The sequence below is a fragment of the Castanea sativa genome, chromosome 4, assembly GCF_040712315.1.
Source record: "Castanea sativa cultivar Marrone di Chiusa Pesio chromosome 4, ASM4071231v1".
Classification (NCBI taxonomy): Eukaryota; Viridiplantae; Streptophyta; class Magnoliopsida; order Fagales; family Fagaceae; genus Castanea; species Castanea sativa.
In genome coordinates, this window is record NC_134016.1 from 744,665 (window position 1) to 761,921 (window position 17,257).

The 17,257-nt window shown below is 38.4% G+C and overlaps 1 pseudogene; it reads left to right on the plus strand.

Annotated features, from left to right (window-relative positions):
- The window catches only part of LOC142631933 (putative disease resistance protein RGA3), a 38,352-nt pseudogene extending 32,509 nt beyond the window's left edge, over positions 1-5,843 (plus strand).
- The last annotated feature ends 11,414 nt before the right edge of the window (positions 5,844-17,257 follow it).

A 17,257-nucleotide genomic window follows, 5' to 3' on the forward strand; every position in this document is an offset into this window, starting at 1 on the left:
GCCAGCAAGAGATCAATTCCGCCACCGATCCTGGCATAACCCAAGGAATCCCAAAGGCCTGAAGCATCGAATACCATAGAGAGTGGGTAACAGGACAGTGCAGGAGAAGGTGGTTAACCGACTCCCCATCCATGCAACACAAACAACACCTATTAACCAAAGGCCTACCCTTAAGCATGAGGTTATCCAGGGTGAGAATCCGGCTATGAGCAGCAGACCACAGAAAGAACGCCACCCGCTTAGGGATCTTAGGTTTCCAAACCCCCTTCCAAGGAAGCCAAGAATCCGAAGCACCCCGGATCGCTAGGTAATAAGACCGAGCATCAAACATACCATCCCCTTTGAGCCTCCAATAAAGGATGTCTCTCCTACTACCCTGAGGGATACGAGCTTGGATAAGCCGGAGAAGAGAATACGAAGCCGCCAACTCCCAATCCTCAAAAGCTCTATAAAACGTTATATTCCACACTCTATTACCTATTAATTTTTCAAGATTGAAAATTTCTGGAGATTTGGAAATTTTAAATATTGGATTCGTCACTATTAGAGCCTGAGTCCACATGCTCATTCTTGGTCTCAGCGTTTCTTGAAACCTTCACTTATTGGTGTCAAATACCCCCGCCTTGTATTTTTTTGACTTCATACTATAATACTAATAGTTCATGGATCAGTTCTTGGCAATAGATTTTGTTGATTTGGGCTGGGTCATAATTGCTATGTTTATAAGAGTGAAGTTACTGTGGGAAAATAGAGTTGAGTTGTATAAGAATGAGAAATTTGGTGAGTGAAGGTCTTGCTGATTTTTGTTTTCATTTTTGGATTGGAAGGACAGTTTTACTGGTTCATGAAGTTATGTGATCCCCTGTTCTACTGGTGTAAGCAAAGTTTAACTCACTTTTTTATAAAGTTTCAGACAACACCAAAGGTGTTGATCGTTCTAATATTTTTATATGTGTTCTTTTTACCTTTTAAAGGGAACTGCCAAAATTTGAATTTTAAGGCTAAATCATGAAGCTCAAAAGATATTTGTATCTGGGAAAATAACCAACTTGATTAGAACTGATGCCAAGGTACTTAAATATGTTTTCTCTTTACCATTTGGGATTTGTATATATAATTTAATTCAAACTGGGGTGCGTGTATATATATTATAGAGTCACTGCATTTTGTAGCCAATGTGCATATCTACTTAAACAAAACTTTTAGTCTATGTAAAGGTGTGCAATGTCAACTCCATATATGTGTTCATATGTAACCAAAGCAATGTATAGATTGAGTACAATCAGATTGATGAATTGTACTTTGACACCTTTTGATAAGAAAGTCATTGATAGCTTAGCTTGAACAGTGTGGAATGTCCTTTGCTTTGACTCTTTTAGTTGCTGACATGGACATAACAAACTAACTAAAACTTCAAAGAACTAAAAAGCTAGGATGTTAAAAAGCTAACAAATGTACAAACCAAACAACACATGGATCCTCATTATTCAAAGAACTAAAAGATTATTCAATAAGGTAAATATCTTGCCTTGATACGCAGGTACTAGCATATCTATTTTGTTCAGCTGGAGGAATTTTTTTGTTCATGGAGCTTTAACCCACTTTCAAGCCAACCAAAGAGTTGAATGTCTATCATTTCCCCAAATTAATGAAAAATGTGCAAAGGGGAGCAATGCCGAGTGGTCTAGGATTTCCCACATTCCAAATATCTATTTTGATGAATGTATGAAGCACGAAACAGTTTGAAGATCATGTATATTATTAAGATGGATGACCAGTAAGCTTTCTCCGACCTCATCCTCCTTTCTTCTCTTATACTCTCCTTTCCTACAACACTGGAGTATTTTCATAATTTCTCTGAATTTCTTCCTTTGTCTCTTCAGTTTCCCCAAATACTTTTGTTTTTGGTCATCTTATAAATCAATAAATTTGTTGCCTCAATGTGCTGTCACTAGGGACAACATGTCTATTATGTTCAGCAGAAGGAAATATTTAATTAATTTAGGGAGTTTTTATCTAGTCCGAAGATAATGGAAGTATATAAGATTGTTAAGTTTTCTTAAATCCTCTCTTCTCTTCTAATATATAAAGTACTAATTCAATCCAATAAGTATATATCATTCATGCCAATTATCCACTCTTTCCTCTCACTTTTACTATGACATTTTCTAACTTTTTACTTAGTATATGTTCCATCTTGATATTCTTATATATGTAATTTTCACATGTTGATATCATTGCATCAATGTTGTAAGCCACAGGTAGCACTTGGTTCCAATGCAATTGTTTCATTGAAGTGAGTTCTTTCAATCTCATCTTCTTCTCATTTGATTCCTTTCTTTCACAACCCTATTATGAATCCTTTCTTTTCGGTTCTTTTTCTTGCTTTCAATTTTTTTTGCTGTTTACTAAATTTGTTGTTCATATACTTTACAGATTTTGGTTATCCTTCATTTCCAAAGTAGTGGCCATGTACTTCAGGAAAGGGAAAGAGTGGTCCAGGATTCACCCTATTCCAAATATCCAGAAAAACTTTTGGTTCCTATTCTAAGCTAGCTCAAAATAATCTAAAATTGGTATTTTCTCTCAAACGTCCTTTTTCTTAACTTGTCACTTTTGAATAAACTAGTTTTTCTTTTTTTCACTTACCATATTTCTTGTTCACTTATTTTATTGTGATTTCACTTTTATTTGTTTAAAACTTGTAATTTTATGTAGTGCAAGTGTGCAACATATTTTGCTGTATAGTGTATGTAGACTAAGTTTTTGTTTCATTCAATCCCTTTAGTTTGTTTCTTATTAATTTTATGTGTAAAATTCTCTTCTACTTGTTACCATTGCATTGACTTCACTGTAATGTTTTGACTTGTCCATTCTCTAATAAGTAGGCTTTTTATTTGTACGAATTTTAAAGTTCAGTATCATGTTCACCCATAGAGAGAAAATATTGAATATATGACTATGGCCTCTGACATTGTCTTTAAGTGAACCTGGAATTTTAAACTCCTATATAGTTCGTTAACATCATGAATTATTTTGGTGCTATTTTCAAACTTGAGAAGTAATTGATGACATAAATAATTTTAATGTTGTTTGTTATGGTTTTCTAACTTGAAGCTTTCATGCCAGTGACTTTAACAGCTTATTGGATTATAAGGTAGACACCTATAGTTAGTCTTTTTATTTGTTGGTTGTCATCAAAAAGTATTTAACTAAATATTATTTGCACACCTCTCTATTAGAAAATTTTAAAATACTAGCTTTGATTGAGAGTTTCCATCTATTTTGGGTTTTTTTTTTTTCCATTAACCTTTACATTATTGTCTTTCTCAACTGGTGACATTCTGGTGGTTTCTCTAGATCAGGCAAATGGTCAAAGGATAGTTCTCAATATCTTAAGCATACGGTGATGGATCTTTCTGTATAAACTAACACAGATTGTACATTATTCACTATTTTTAATACAATTAGGTTTTGTGACTATAAGGAGTGATAAATTAAATTACTCTATGTTTTGCTACTTATGGTGAATACTGATATAAGTAGTTTAAGCTACCACGGTGTTGATCCATTTTGATGACTTCCATTAACGGTTTAGAAAAGGCACCAATATCATTGTTTCTAGTTTCTTTTAACACAACAATTTAGTGAGGAACTTTCCCCTGAAACTGGATAAATGCATGACTCTACTGGTTTTTTAATATATATATATATATATATATATATATATATATAACAAACTATTAAGTTGTAAATTCTTGTGAATGAGTTGAATGTCTTTGGTTGTTGAGGATGCTAACCAAAAAGATCACATAGGTTCTATCTAGTGTAAAACTTTTTGAAACATTAGACAATTAATGACCAACTATGTCCTTCTATGACCTGAAGCTTTAGTGCTGCTAACTGCAGATTAAACTTTTTGTCAATTGTAGCTAGTCCTTTGCATGAGATAAAATGAGATGAAAGAGCCTTGGAGATTAAGGCCTCTATTTGGATATTCTCAAGCTTGCTTTGAGCATACTTTTTTTCCCCTTATAATTATATTGTTGTCATGTGTTGGCTTTTGAGACAATATCTATTGTTTCCAATTGTAGGAACAATTTATTATAATTGCAAGACAACAAAGTTTGTTAAAGTTGCAATTTCTCTCAAATTTTCCAATTTTCCTCTTTTATTGAATTCACTCTTTTTTTACTTTTTTTAAAAAATAGGATACCTTTCTAAATAAGAGCACTTAGGACTCGCCTCTAGCCAATAAAACATATGGGCAACTAACCTCCCCTACCAGATTCAATTGTTGGGAAATCTAGGGACATTCACCCCTAATGGGCTAAACAGTTTATACTCAGATGCATCTTCAACCTGTTCATCACACTTGAGTTTCTTACTAACAACACCCAATTAAAATCTCTCACTTGGGATAAATTCTTTTGTAATATAAAAGGAAAAGTAAAAGAATCAGTCTTCTCTCTAGTCAATTACATGTCAATAGTGAAAGATAGGCTATTATATATGTGGGTGGCCTAAATCTTTTGTCTCCTCTTCATCTACTTGAACACTCTACACTAGCATATTTGAAAATCGCATAGCCAAATAGTTAGAATACCTTCTACAGTAACTGGAGAACCTATAGTTTATGCATGAGCTATACATTTGCAAGAAGCCACAAAATCTACTTATGGTGTAACTTGCTCATGTAGTTTAGTAAAAAAGGGTCTAAGATTTCCATGTTCCTTTGATTAAGAATTTAAGATAAACCTTTGATACATCTTGTTCTAAGGTCAAAATCCTTTAAAACTGGTATGTTCTCTCAAACCTTTTGTTTGCTGTTTAGCCTTGAAGTTGACTAACTATTCATGATTTGTTCTCTACTATGCTTATTCTTAGGTTAATGATATCCAAAGAGTTTTATGTCAAACCATTAATTCATATTTATTTAACATATTTTGCTGCATAGGTTTTGTGTATCTTCAAATTTTAGCTCTATTTTATTGTGGTTCTTCCATTATGGTTGGATTTCTTTTTGCATATCAAATATTTCTCAGAAACTAAGAAAGTTTTTAGGATTTCATTTGAATTATTGCATTTACTTATGTTTTCATATTCTTTGTTAATATTCAACTCTGATCTGTTTGTTACAGTTGCACTCCCTGCGTTGAAAATTTCGCAATACTAAAGTTTCTGTGCATGGGAGAGGAGGATTCTAGAAAAATTTTCTACAAAACCAGATACTTTCAAGCCAAAATTGGAAGGTTGTTTCAACTCCAATTTTGATGAAATTTCCTAATGAAGAGAGCTTCGTGTGAATGGTGTTGTTACTTGAAATTCCTCTCCATTTGCTCAAATGCTAAAGCCCACTTGGTGGGATCTTTTCTTCTTTTTATTATTGTTGGTATCTTAGTGTGATGAATATTTGTTGTAATCCAAGAATGACATGTTTTTGTTGTCTTTGTAGCAGATAACGTTTGTTTTTAGAGAAGATTGTTGTAAACTCATATTCTATAGTGGAAGATTTTATTGGACTAGGTCCCGTGGTTTTTTCCTTCTCATTGAAGGGTTTTCCACGTAAAAATTTGGTGTCTTGATTATGGATTGTTGCTGAATTTTTTATTTATATTTGTTATTGTGATTTGCTAATTTATTTGAAATATCCATTAAATTGCACAAAGAAGGAAAAAGGAAATAATTATGTGTTGAATTAATTGGCTGTCATTATCCATATGCGGTATAGGAAATATTTTTCAACCAAATGCAAGAGGAATTTTTTTTTTACAAATGTCTTACTGCCTTCACTTCAATGTCACCCCTCCATGCCTCCATTTGGATTTTGAGTTACCATTTTGTTTGCATTTGAAAGATAAGCTTATAAAAGCCATGATGTAGGCAACTGAACAAGGACTCGTGTTATCATAATGCATGCTTCTTGGTGAAGTGAACCTAGTGGTAATCATCATTGTTTGTGACTTTGTTCCACTTCCATCTGAATAAGGACACATTCTTTGCCCTCGTTTCATTCCTTCTTTCTTTATCAGGCCAAACTGATGGCAATCAAGGCAAAGAGGTTTGCTAGGAGGTGTTTTATTTTTTTGCTGTATAACATTGAAAACGAGCCAAAGCCCACCAGCCCATTCTCATTGAGAAATTCAGGCTTGATAGAAGATCAATCCATTGAAGCTCTTGAAGTGGATCTTGAAAACAAGTTTATTGGGGGTGGTCCTTTAGATAGAGGCTGTGTCAGTTGGAAGACACTAGTGCTGAGGTTGTCAACTCAATAACTTGCATCAAAGTTGGCTATCCAGGATGCTACTGCTACTTGATACTTCTTTGAAATGAAGAAGAAAAAAAAAGGTAGGACTAGCTAGGAAGTCTAGAGGTTGTGTATGATACGTGTTTGTCAATTCCACAGTTCCTTTTCATCATGGATGAGTAGAGGAGAAGGGTGGCAATATTAATCCTGAATATTTCTTATCCTTTCATGCTATCAATTACATTGCACTGCTCTGCATTTACAGAGTTGTACATTGTTCTACCTTTGAAAAAGATTACAAGGTTTTTTTTATCTTTAAAATTTTTTGGGTCATGCAAAATGTCCTATGCAATTTACATATAATATTTAAGTTACTTCATATTTCGTACTTCTATAAACCTCTCTAGCTATCTTGTACATTAGTGTATGGTTTTCCCTTTCAATTTTGGTTGTAGAGATTATATATTTTCCACTATTGGTTTAAAGCAGTTGCAAATATAATTTTGTCATATGTGCTGCAGTAATTGATTTTCATAACTTGTGAATCAGGTCCTGCACATGGATAGGCATGAGTATATGTTGTTCAGGTCCTATTTCTGCTGTCATTTGAGATTCGTTGAAGTCTGCACTTGTGTTGCTTCTTTATTCGTTAGAATCCATCTATTTATTCACTCCCTTAATTATTTTTATTTCAAGCTCTGGAAGAGATTCATGGGAAATGATAAACCTCCAGCACATTTGGGCTACAGTAGGAATAATAACGTGGACATAATACCTAAATTGTGTATTCACTTTCTTTTGTCTTCTTTCTTTCTTTCTCTCATACTGTTTAGTTCATCACTAATGGCCATAATTCTTCTCTGTTTCAACTTTCAATTCTTCTAATATATTGACTAATTCTCATTTGGCTAGTTTATGATGGCAAATGGCACTATTGATGGCAGTGTGGTTAGATGTGGCAAAACGGGTAGGGTGGGGCGGGTTAGGTCGACCCGTATTTTTTGCATGATTCTTTTTTAAAACATGTATTTACCATTTAATAAGTCATATAGCAAATTATTTAGTGTGAAATGTAATACTTTAAATTTACCACTCGTATTAAGAAAGAGCTCAACTCAACATATTAATATTTGTTTAGTAATTATAAAAATCCTAACATTGTTAATCAAAATGAAATAGCACAAACACAAAGGAGTTTTGTTTACCCTTTGAAAACTACTTAAAACAAACACACAAGATTCACTTCTACATAATATCAATGTCTCAAAGCATAAAAAACAATATATTACAAATGCCTTATTGGATAGCTAATTTGTGATAAAGAATAAAAGCATATAAGAGATTAATAATCTTGAAAACTAATTTCATAATCTAATATTTTGCAAAATAATTTAATAGTTGTGTTTAATTTTAGGTGCAATGTGATTGGCACTCAATTTCAATTTGAGAATATACATTAAAGTTTGATTATTTACTTATTTTATATATGGCATTTTTTATAAATATTATTTCATTGTTAAGCAATACAAATCCCAAAAAATCATCTTTTATTTTGAAAAGTCATTTATTTTAGCCGTGAACTATTAAAAGATAGTTTTGGTCCCTACATTTTTTGTCAATTCTCATTTTGGTCTCAAAATTGATTTTGTTACTAATGTCATCCCTAAAAAAAGAAAATCGTTTTTAAAATGGTTCTTGCCGTCAGCCAATCAACGAAAAAATTCTACGTGTCTAACGGAATGCCCTATTTGCTGACATGGTGCTAATGTGACCATTAAAATATTATTAAAAAAGATTATTTGACATTTTTAAATGCCATGTCAACATTTTATTAATAAAAAAAAAAGTCAGATCAGATTATTTAAACTAAATTAAAAATAAATTAAAAAACAAACCTTAAATCTAATTAAAACACAAACCTTTAATTTCTTAATTTTAATTTAAACTGAAAATACAAATTTGATTTTGATGATGCAAAGAAAATCTGTAGGCTGGATGTTTCGGACTTGAAAGGACCACTTGCTCTCTCGATGGCCTGAAAAACAAAGAAAAGCGATCAAAGGTGACCGGGGTCGTCGGTCAAGAACCCTCCGATAGCAAATTTAGTTTCCTCTCTATATTTTTGGAGTTCCAACTTTTTGGGAGAAGTAAAAACATACATTTTTCTGGTCTAAATGGGTGTTTATATAGTGTCCTAGGAATAGTTATTGAGATTGTAACCTTCCCTGGATTTGAGGAGATGCGAGGGTTCAGGGATAACTTCCACAACCGTTTAGATGTTATATTTTCTCATACAACGGTCACTGGATAGTTATGCGTAGGTTGTGGAGTGGTGAAATGTTGTCAGTAATTCCAAGTGTAAAGGTCTCGTCCAGGGGTCCTCTTGTGGACGAACCCCTTCAGGACGGGGATGATAGCTTTTTCCTAGGACGAGTGTTGTGAGTGTGTTTTCGCCTAAGGACGACCATGGGCGTTAGTCTCGTCTTGGTGCTTTCTTCTGGACGGCCGCTGGTGTAGATGACCATGGACGGTCTTGGAGTAATTTAATTTTTCTTCATTCCTCATCAGTTGCCCCCTCGTCAAGGGGTCACACAGTACATCGCCAGACTTTAGGACGAGTTTTTCAAGAACATTTATTATTATTATTTTCTATTTTATTTGTTTTTCAAACAGCGTACCACGTGTCATGCTCTCATAGGTGGTTGGTCATGTCGACTTACCTCCTCGAGGCAGATGCCACGCGTCGCCTTCTCATTGGTCTCATCGTTGTGAATACCGAGACTTCTCTGCCTATAAATAGTGGTTTTCCTCTCGTGCCCCTCTCATTTTTTCAGATTTTCTGTTTTGACATTCTCGTCTGTCGCCTCGTCTAGGAGTGTTCTCAGCGTCTTTAGTATCTTTCTTCTAGAGTCAGGTATTCCCCTTACTCTCATTCTCAAGCTTTCCTTTTTAAGCTTTAGGACGTCTGAAATGGCTACCTGTTCGTCTAGCGACAGTATAGACAAGACCATAGACGAGTACCATGATTCTTCTAATTATAGCACTTCCAGTAACGATAGTAGTAGTAGTAGTAGTGGCTACACAACAGAGGAGTATACCTCTAGCGTTCCTAGAATTCCCGTCGAAACCTTACAGGAAAATATTAGGACGAGGGCAGCCTTTGGAGCTGATACCTTGACGAGTGTCCCGCCGTCCTCCCTTTTGGACGAAGAAAAAACTGTGTATAGTTGTGCTATATAAATCCCTTCTAAGACGGACAAGAAAAGGTTAGATGCTCTTAGGAGTTGGTTCCAAATCCCAGACAATCTGAATCCTAAGTTAGCCGTCCGAGGGGAATGGTGTTGCCAATCCCGTTTTGGAATAAGTATTTACAAAGCTTATTTGCTAGAGGGGCTTAGATTTCCTTTGAACGCCTTCGCTAGGGAATTACTCACTAGGCTGGGCTTGGGAGTTTGCCAGTTTAACCCCAACATGTGGAGACTTATTGTCTCTATACAAGTCTTATGGAGGGAGGTATTTGATGGGAACCGTCCTATCACCGTGGACGAGTTTCTGTACTATTATAAACCCTCCGAGATAAGTCAATCTCTAGGTTTTTATCAGTTCACAGCTAGGGGCAATGACTGTAGGTTGATTAAGTTTTTGCCTTCGTCTGACAGAAACTAGAAGACGGAATTTTTCTTTGTCTTTGGTTTCTGGCGGGGCATCCTATCGAGGTTGGTAGAGATGTATTTGCCACTTATATTGGAGAATTAAGGAACCTTTGTCAAGAAGGTATGTTATGTTTTTCCTTCATTCTTTTTTATTTGTTTTGGTATATTTTATCTTTAGACAGTTGTCTAACCTTAATTTTCCTCTCTTTTTTTTTCAGTTGTTAAACGTCCTTCTTTAAGTAAGTTTCATCGTGACCGCGTTCACAGAGCTTGTCTACACCCCGAGAGGAATTTTCACTCATTGGTGACTCTTTGACGCTTGCACAGGTGGGGACTTGGCCCTGATCCATCTGTTGAAGCCTTTGCGCACGAGCAAACTATTTGTAGACATGTGTGCCTTTCTTACTTGAAATTTTGAAATTTTTTTTTATTTTTTATATATGTGTACATGTGTTTTTCAGGAATAGCAACCATGAAAGGAATAAGGGGAAGGAAGTGATTGACGAGACGGCCAGAGTTGAAGTTCAACCCCAGCCTCGTTCTGCTGCTAGAGACAAGAGGAAAAGCTTGTCCAAAAATTTGGACCTGGGAAGCTTACCTAGTCGTTGGGGGAAGAAGACCAAGCATGGGTCGTCCAAGCCCGAAACTGCTAAGTCTGACCCTCCTTCCTCCTTGTCGTCCATCACAATCGTTGATGTTGACTCATCTATGACCGTTGGCATCGCTCCGTCCAAGACCTACGCTCTTGCTTCGTCCTAGCCTCCTCAAAGGATTTCTACGAACTTATTGGAGAATGAGGATTTGGCTTGGGAACGATTCCAAGAGGCTGTAACAGGTGAGGACGTGGCTGCGTGCTACGACATGTCTTTGAGGGAGTTTGAGCACTCCGGTGTCCACAACCTTTTTAAGGTGAGCATCTTTGTCTCGTCTTGCTTTAGCCATGTTATCTATTGTTATTTTTATATCTTGAACCTTCTTATCTTCCATGTAGGCAATGTCGAAGTTCATAGCTGCGTCCAGGCAGGCCACGGAGATGGACAAGACGAGGATCCTTCTAGAGAAAAGAATAGAAGAGATTAAAAATGACTGCAGGACTTGGGCCGAGGTGGCGAACAAGGCCGAGGACGAGGTCAAGGGGTTGAGTGCTTTGGTGGGGGACCTGAAATCCGATGCTGCTAAGAAGGACGACCGTCTTGACTTTCTTCAAAAGAAGAATGACGAGCTGAGTCTCCTCCTCAAGAAAGCTAAAGACGACGCAGTGGAGGAGTTCAAAGCGTCCAAAGAGTAAACTGACCTGCTGGACACGAACTATGTAGCAGGGTTTGAAGATTTTAGGATGGATGCTATAGACAACTTTCCTGGAGTTGACTTTAGCACCATTAAACTCAACCTTGGCGCTGCTATAAGTTCTCTCCTCCAAATAGGCTCAGACGATGTTAACATTGAGGACGATGCCACCACCAAACCATCTCAGGACGACCCCACCGTTGATGCCCCCCTTCTTGAAGACAATTTTTAAATTAGTGCTATTGTTATTTTGGTTTTCTTTTGGTCCGTTGTTTTTGGACCCTTTTTAAAATGTATTTGAGTACAATTACCTCGCCCAGAGTGTTCTGGGCGAGTTTATTAACAATTGCCTTTTAAGGCTTATTTTATAAGGGTTTTTGGGCGATGGTCGTCTACCCCCTTTAGACTAAAAAATATTTTTCCTTTATCCGTTATTTATTGTATGGACGAGCTTATCCATTATTTTCACCATTTATGCTATTGGCTTTTAAACAGTGTTCTAAGTGTTGAATGATCGTCCATGTGATTTTCTTATGGACGACCCACCTAGGCATGGATGTCTTTATTAGCTAGTCAAACCTTTACAAGTGGAACTCGTCTTAGGACGATAATGATGACTTTGCAGTACTTTACCTCTTCCTTTGGGCAATTATCACTCGTCTTCTTGCAAAAAGGCTTATAATGTTTTACTCGTCCTAAGACATCGAGGCATATTGGCTAGTTGCTCGTCTTTGAAACTTTATGCCTTAACGTATGCCTTTTTCTTGCCTATCTTTCTTAGACGAGTATGCCTTAGCTTTTTCTTTTTGCTTTATCCTTATCTCAAGGAAAGCTTGGACGAGTATGTCTTAACTTTTTTCTTTTTGTTTTATCCTTATTTCAAGGAAAGCTTATGAACGATACATCCCTGCGTCCAGAGATTTTCATTCGTCTTAGGCTTTTGCCCCCTTGTGGGTATTATTATGGAAACTAGATTAAGTATATCAGAAATCCAAACCATATTATTGCATGAATATTGTCCACAAATATGGCACGTTTTAGAAGCTGGTGCCTTATTGAAACACTTAAGAAAATACATAACCTTGTCTTTTACAAACTAGTCTGTAGACGGTGCAAACGTTTAAGAACACAACAGTAGGTATAAGTAAACACAAATTGTGGCTGTAGTTGCCCATAGTATCAACCTCGCCCCCAGATTATTTCGTCCAAGTTCATCACTGATAGTACCTCCTCAGGTGTTCCATGTTATAGGGGTGCTCTAACTTTCGTCCGTCCAGGGCCTCCAGGTAGTATGACCCTTGCCTCTTGCAGTTGATTACTCTGTAGGGTCCTTCCCAATTGGGTCCCAATTTTCCATGAGCCGGATTCCTAGTTGCTAAGGAGACTCTTTTGAGAACAAGGTCCCCAACACTGAATCGTCTAGGTTTCACCATGGCATCATACTGCCTAGCCATAAGATTCTTGTATCTTGCAGTTCTTTGCTCCACATCCATTCTTACCTCGTCAATAAGATCGAAATCAAGACGAAGTTGTTCCCCATTCTCTCTCTCCTGATGCTTCATCACTCGATGATTAACAATATGAACTTCTGCCGGTATGATGACTTCACTTCCATAGGCTAGTTTAAAGGGGGTCTCTCCTGTCGGAGTTTGCACAGTCGTCCTGTAGGCCCAAAGAACACCTGGTAGCTCTCTTGGCCATATCCCTTTTGCCCCTTCGAGCTGAGTCTTGATGATTTTCAGCAAGGATCGGTTTGCTACTTCTGCTTGTCTATTTGCCTGTGGATGGGAGGGTGAGGAATAGTGATTCTTGATCCCAAAATGATTGCAAAAGTCCTTGAAGGGTGCGTTGTCAAACTAACGTCCGTTATCCGATACTAGTACCCTGGGTACTCCGAACCTACATAGAATATTCTTTCATACAAAATTTTTAACATTTTGTTGAGTGATTGTTGCAAGAGATTCGGCCTCTACCCACTTGGTAAAGTAATCAATCCCTACTACCAAAAACTTCATTTGTCTAGTTCTCATGGGGAAGGGACCTAGGATATCTAGTCCCCACTGTGCAAAGGGCCATGGGGTCATCATTGGGATCTGGTACTCTGACGGTTGTCTAGGGACATTGCTATAATGTTGACACTGGTCACAAACCTTAACATAGGCCTTAGCATCTGCCTGCATTGTAGGCCAATAGTAGCCTGCACGGACGACCTTATGGACTAGTGATCTCGCTCCTGAATGACTTTTACATGCTCCTTCATGAACTTCCCTCAAAAAATAGTTTGACTCGTTAGGAGCCAAACACCTTAAGTAAGGTTGGGAAAAACCTCGCTTGTACAGCACTTCGTTTATGAGGACGTATTTGGCTGCCCTGACCCTCAACTTCCTAGTTTCATCTTTGTCTTCTAGAAGCCTTCCATCTTTAAGATAAATTACTATTGGACTCATTTAGTTTTCTCCCCCTCCTATCTGCTGTATGTATGAAAAGTCTATGCTTGGCATATATTGGACATTGTCATACTCGTCTGTAACTCCTCTTGTCGAAGCTGCTTTTGCCAAGGCATCTGCTTCCATATTTTCCTCCCTATGGATTTGAACAAAACTTATTGCTGAAAACTTTCGTGCGAGTCGTTTCACTTTGCTGAGGTATTTCTTCATTCGATCTTCCTTATTATCACACATTCCATTTACTTGGTTGATGACTAGCTAAGAATCTCCTCTGACTATTATCGACTCCGCCCCTAAGGACTTAGCCAATTCCAATCCTTTGAGTAAAGCTTCGTACTCAGCCTCATTGTTGGTGGTTTGATACTGTAGACGGGCCGCGTACTCCAGCTTGTCACCCTCAGGGGACTTTAGTATGACTCCAATCCCTCCTGCATATAGTTTAGACGATCCATCTACATTAATGACCCACCCTTCAACTCCTTCATCTTTGTCCAGCTCATCCTGACTGGGGGTGAACTCTGCGATGAAATCTGCTAATGCCTGTGCCTTTATCGTACTTCTTGGAAGGTATCTGATGTCAAACTTGCTAAGTTCAACAGCCCACTGTATTAATCGTCCAACAGCTTCCAACTTGTTCATTGCCTTCTTTATGGGGTGATCTGTTAGGACGTTGATAATATGAGCTTGAAAATAATGCCTCAGCTTCCTGGAAGCCGTAATCAAGGCAAAGGCTAGCTTCTCCATCATCGGGTATCGTCCTTCTGCTCCTCTCATTGCACGGCTTGTGTAATAAATTGGTTTCTGGATTCTCCCCTCTTCTCTGACCAACGCCAAGCTTACTGCGTGTGGGGACACCGCCAAGTACAAATACAGCTCTTTTCCAAGTACAGCAGACTCAGCAACGGCGCTGTCATAAGATATGTCTTCAAGTCCTGGAAGACCTTTCGACACTCGTCTGTCCACTCAAATGCCTTTCTGAGGACTTTAAATAATGGAAAACACTTGTCAGTAGCTTTCAACACAAACCTGTTAAGGGCGGTAACTCGTCCGATAAGAGACTGGACTTCCTTGATATTTTTCAGTAGTTCCATATTCAGTATTGCCTAGATTTTGTCCGGATTTGCTTCAATTCCTCTGTGCGAAACCATGAACCCCAAAAACTTCCCCGACGAAACTCTGAAAGCACACTTGCTTGGATTTAATTTCATGTTATATCGCCGTAGTGTATCAAAAGTCTCTTGAAGGTCGTCTAGATGATTGTCCTCGTCCTGGCTTTCACCAGCATGTCATCTACATAAACCTCCACATTTTGCCCGATTTGATGATGGAACATGTGGTTAACTAGTCTTTGGTAAGTCGCCCCTGCATTTTTCAAACCAAAGGGCATCACTTTGTAGCAATACAACCCTTGGCTTGTAATGAATGAGGTCTTCTCTTGATTCGCTTCATCCATCTTTATCTGGTTGTAACCTGAGAAGGCGTCCATGAAGCTAAGCACCCTATGATTTATCGTCGAGTCCACCAGCTGGTCAATGCGTGGCAATGGGTAATTATCCTTGGGGCAAGCTTTGTTTAAGTCGGTAAAGTCCACGCACATTCGCCACTTGCCGTTAGCTTTCTTCACCATGACCACGTTCGCCAACCAATCTGGATAATAAACTTCTCGGATGAACTCCGCGGCAACCAACTTCGAGACTTCTTCCTTGATGGCATTGTCTCACTCAGGAGCGAAAACCCTTTTCTTCTAACGCACTGGTTTTGAATAGGGACATACGTTCAAGCTATGAGTAATAACACTTGGATCAATGCCAGGCATGTCTTTATGACTCCATGCAAACACATCAAGGCTTTTCTTCAAAAACTGGACCAAAGCATGCTTTGCCTCTTCTTCCATGCTTGCCCCAATTCTAGTGAACTTCTTAGGCTGGTACTTTTCCAAAAGGACGTCCTCTAACACCTCAGTGGGTTCCGCTACGATCCTTCTCCCGTCTATACTCATTGCATGTATATGCTCGTTCATCGCCAACATGGCTAAGTAGCACTCTTTGGCGGCCAATTGATCTTCTTGTACTTGGCCCACTTCGTGCTCGGTGGGGAATTTGATGGACAAGTGGTAGGTAGAGGTTACCGCCTTCAAACTATTCAGAGTTGGTCTTCCAATAATTGCATTATATGACGATGTACAATCAACAACAAGGAAATTTACATCCTTGATTATCTGCTGTGGATATGTTCCAACGACCACTGGTAATGTGATGGTGCCCACTGGTTGCACATTCATTCCTCCGAATCCTACCAATGGCAAATTCACTGATCGAAGCTGATCTCGTCCTAGCCTCATTTGATGGAATGCGAGGTAATACAAAATGTCCGCAGAACTGCCATTGTCTATCAACACCCTCCTGGTCATGTAGTCAGCAATGAGTAGGGTGATGACTTTCGCGTCATCGTGTGGGTGGTGAAGTCGTCCTGCTTTCTCATCCGTGAATGTAACGGCCTGCTCGTCTACTTCCCTCGTCTTAGGAGGTCGTCCAAACAACTGGATGTTCTGCACCACCTTCAGGTATGTCTGCCTCGACTTAGATGACTACGCTATCGAGTTTCCTCCAATAATTTCTCTTATCTCTCCTAGTGGAGGTTGTGATGACTCTTCCACCTTAGCTTTCAGTTTCTCATCTCTCTGGTCTCGTCCAAGGAAGTTCCTTAGCTTTCCTTGTCTAATAAGATTCTCTATCTGCTGCTTCAAATCAAAACACTCGTCCGTGTCATGCTCGTGGTCTCTATGAAAGCGACAGTACTTGCTCCTATTGCGCTTGTTAGGATCTCCTTTCATCTTATCCGGCTACCTCAAGAACGGATCATCCTTGATCTACATAAGAACTTGCTCTAGTGGCATAATCAGGGGCGTGTATTGCTGATTCTTCGCTGAGGAACTTGCCTTCTTACCATCCTTGTCTTTTCTATCGTCTACCCGAGCCTTCTTTGGACGAGGTCCCTGATCTGCGTAACGCTGGTGGTCTGCTTCCAAGCGCTTTGCTCTCTTTCTCTTCTTGGCTATAATAGCATCCTCGGCATTTATGAAATTCTAGGCTAAATGGACGAGTTCGGCCATAGTCTATGGCTCCTGCTCGTAGAGCTTATGGATGAACAAGTCAGAATTGACCCCATTATGGATGGCGACCAACAATAACTTGTCATCCATTTCGTCTACTGTTAAGGCTTCCCTATTAAATCGGGTGATGAAGGACCTCAAACTCTCATTTTTCCCATGCTCTATAGTTAGTAAATTAGAAGAGGAACGCTTATGGTGTTGTCCTCCAATGAAGTTATTGACAAATAGCTTACTCAACTCTTCAAACGATCCCACTGAGTTTGGGGGTATTTTACTAAACCACACCCGCGCTGGTCCTTTAAGTGTGGTAGGAAAAGCTCTGCACATAATCTCGTTCGAGACCCCTTGAAGGTGCATGGTCGTCTTGAAAGTAGCAATGTGGTCACACGGGTCACGATTTCCATCATGCGAATCCAAGGAAGGCATTTTGAATTTTGGAGGTAGGGGATGACTATTGATGGAAGCTGTGAAAGGGGAGTCCGTTCGGTGAACCATATCATCCACTGGGTTT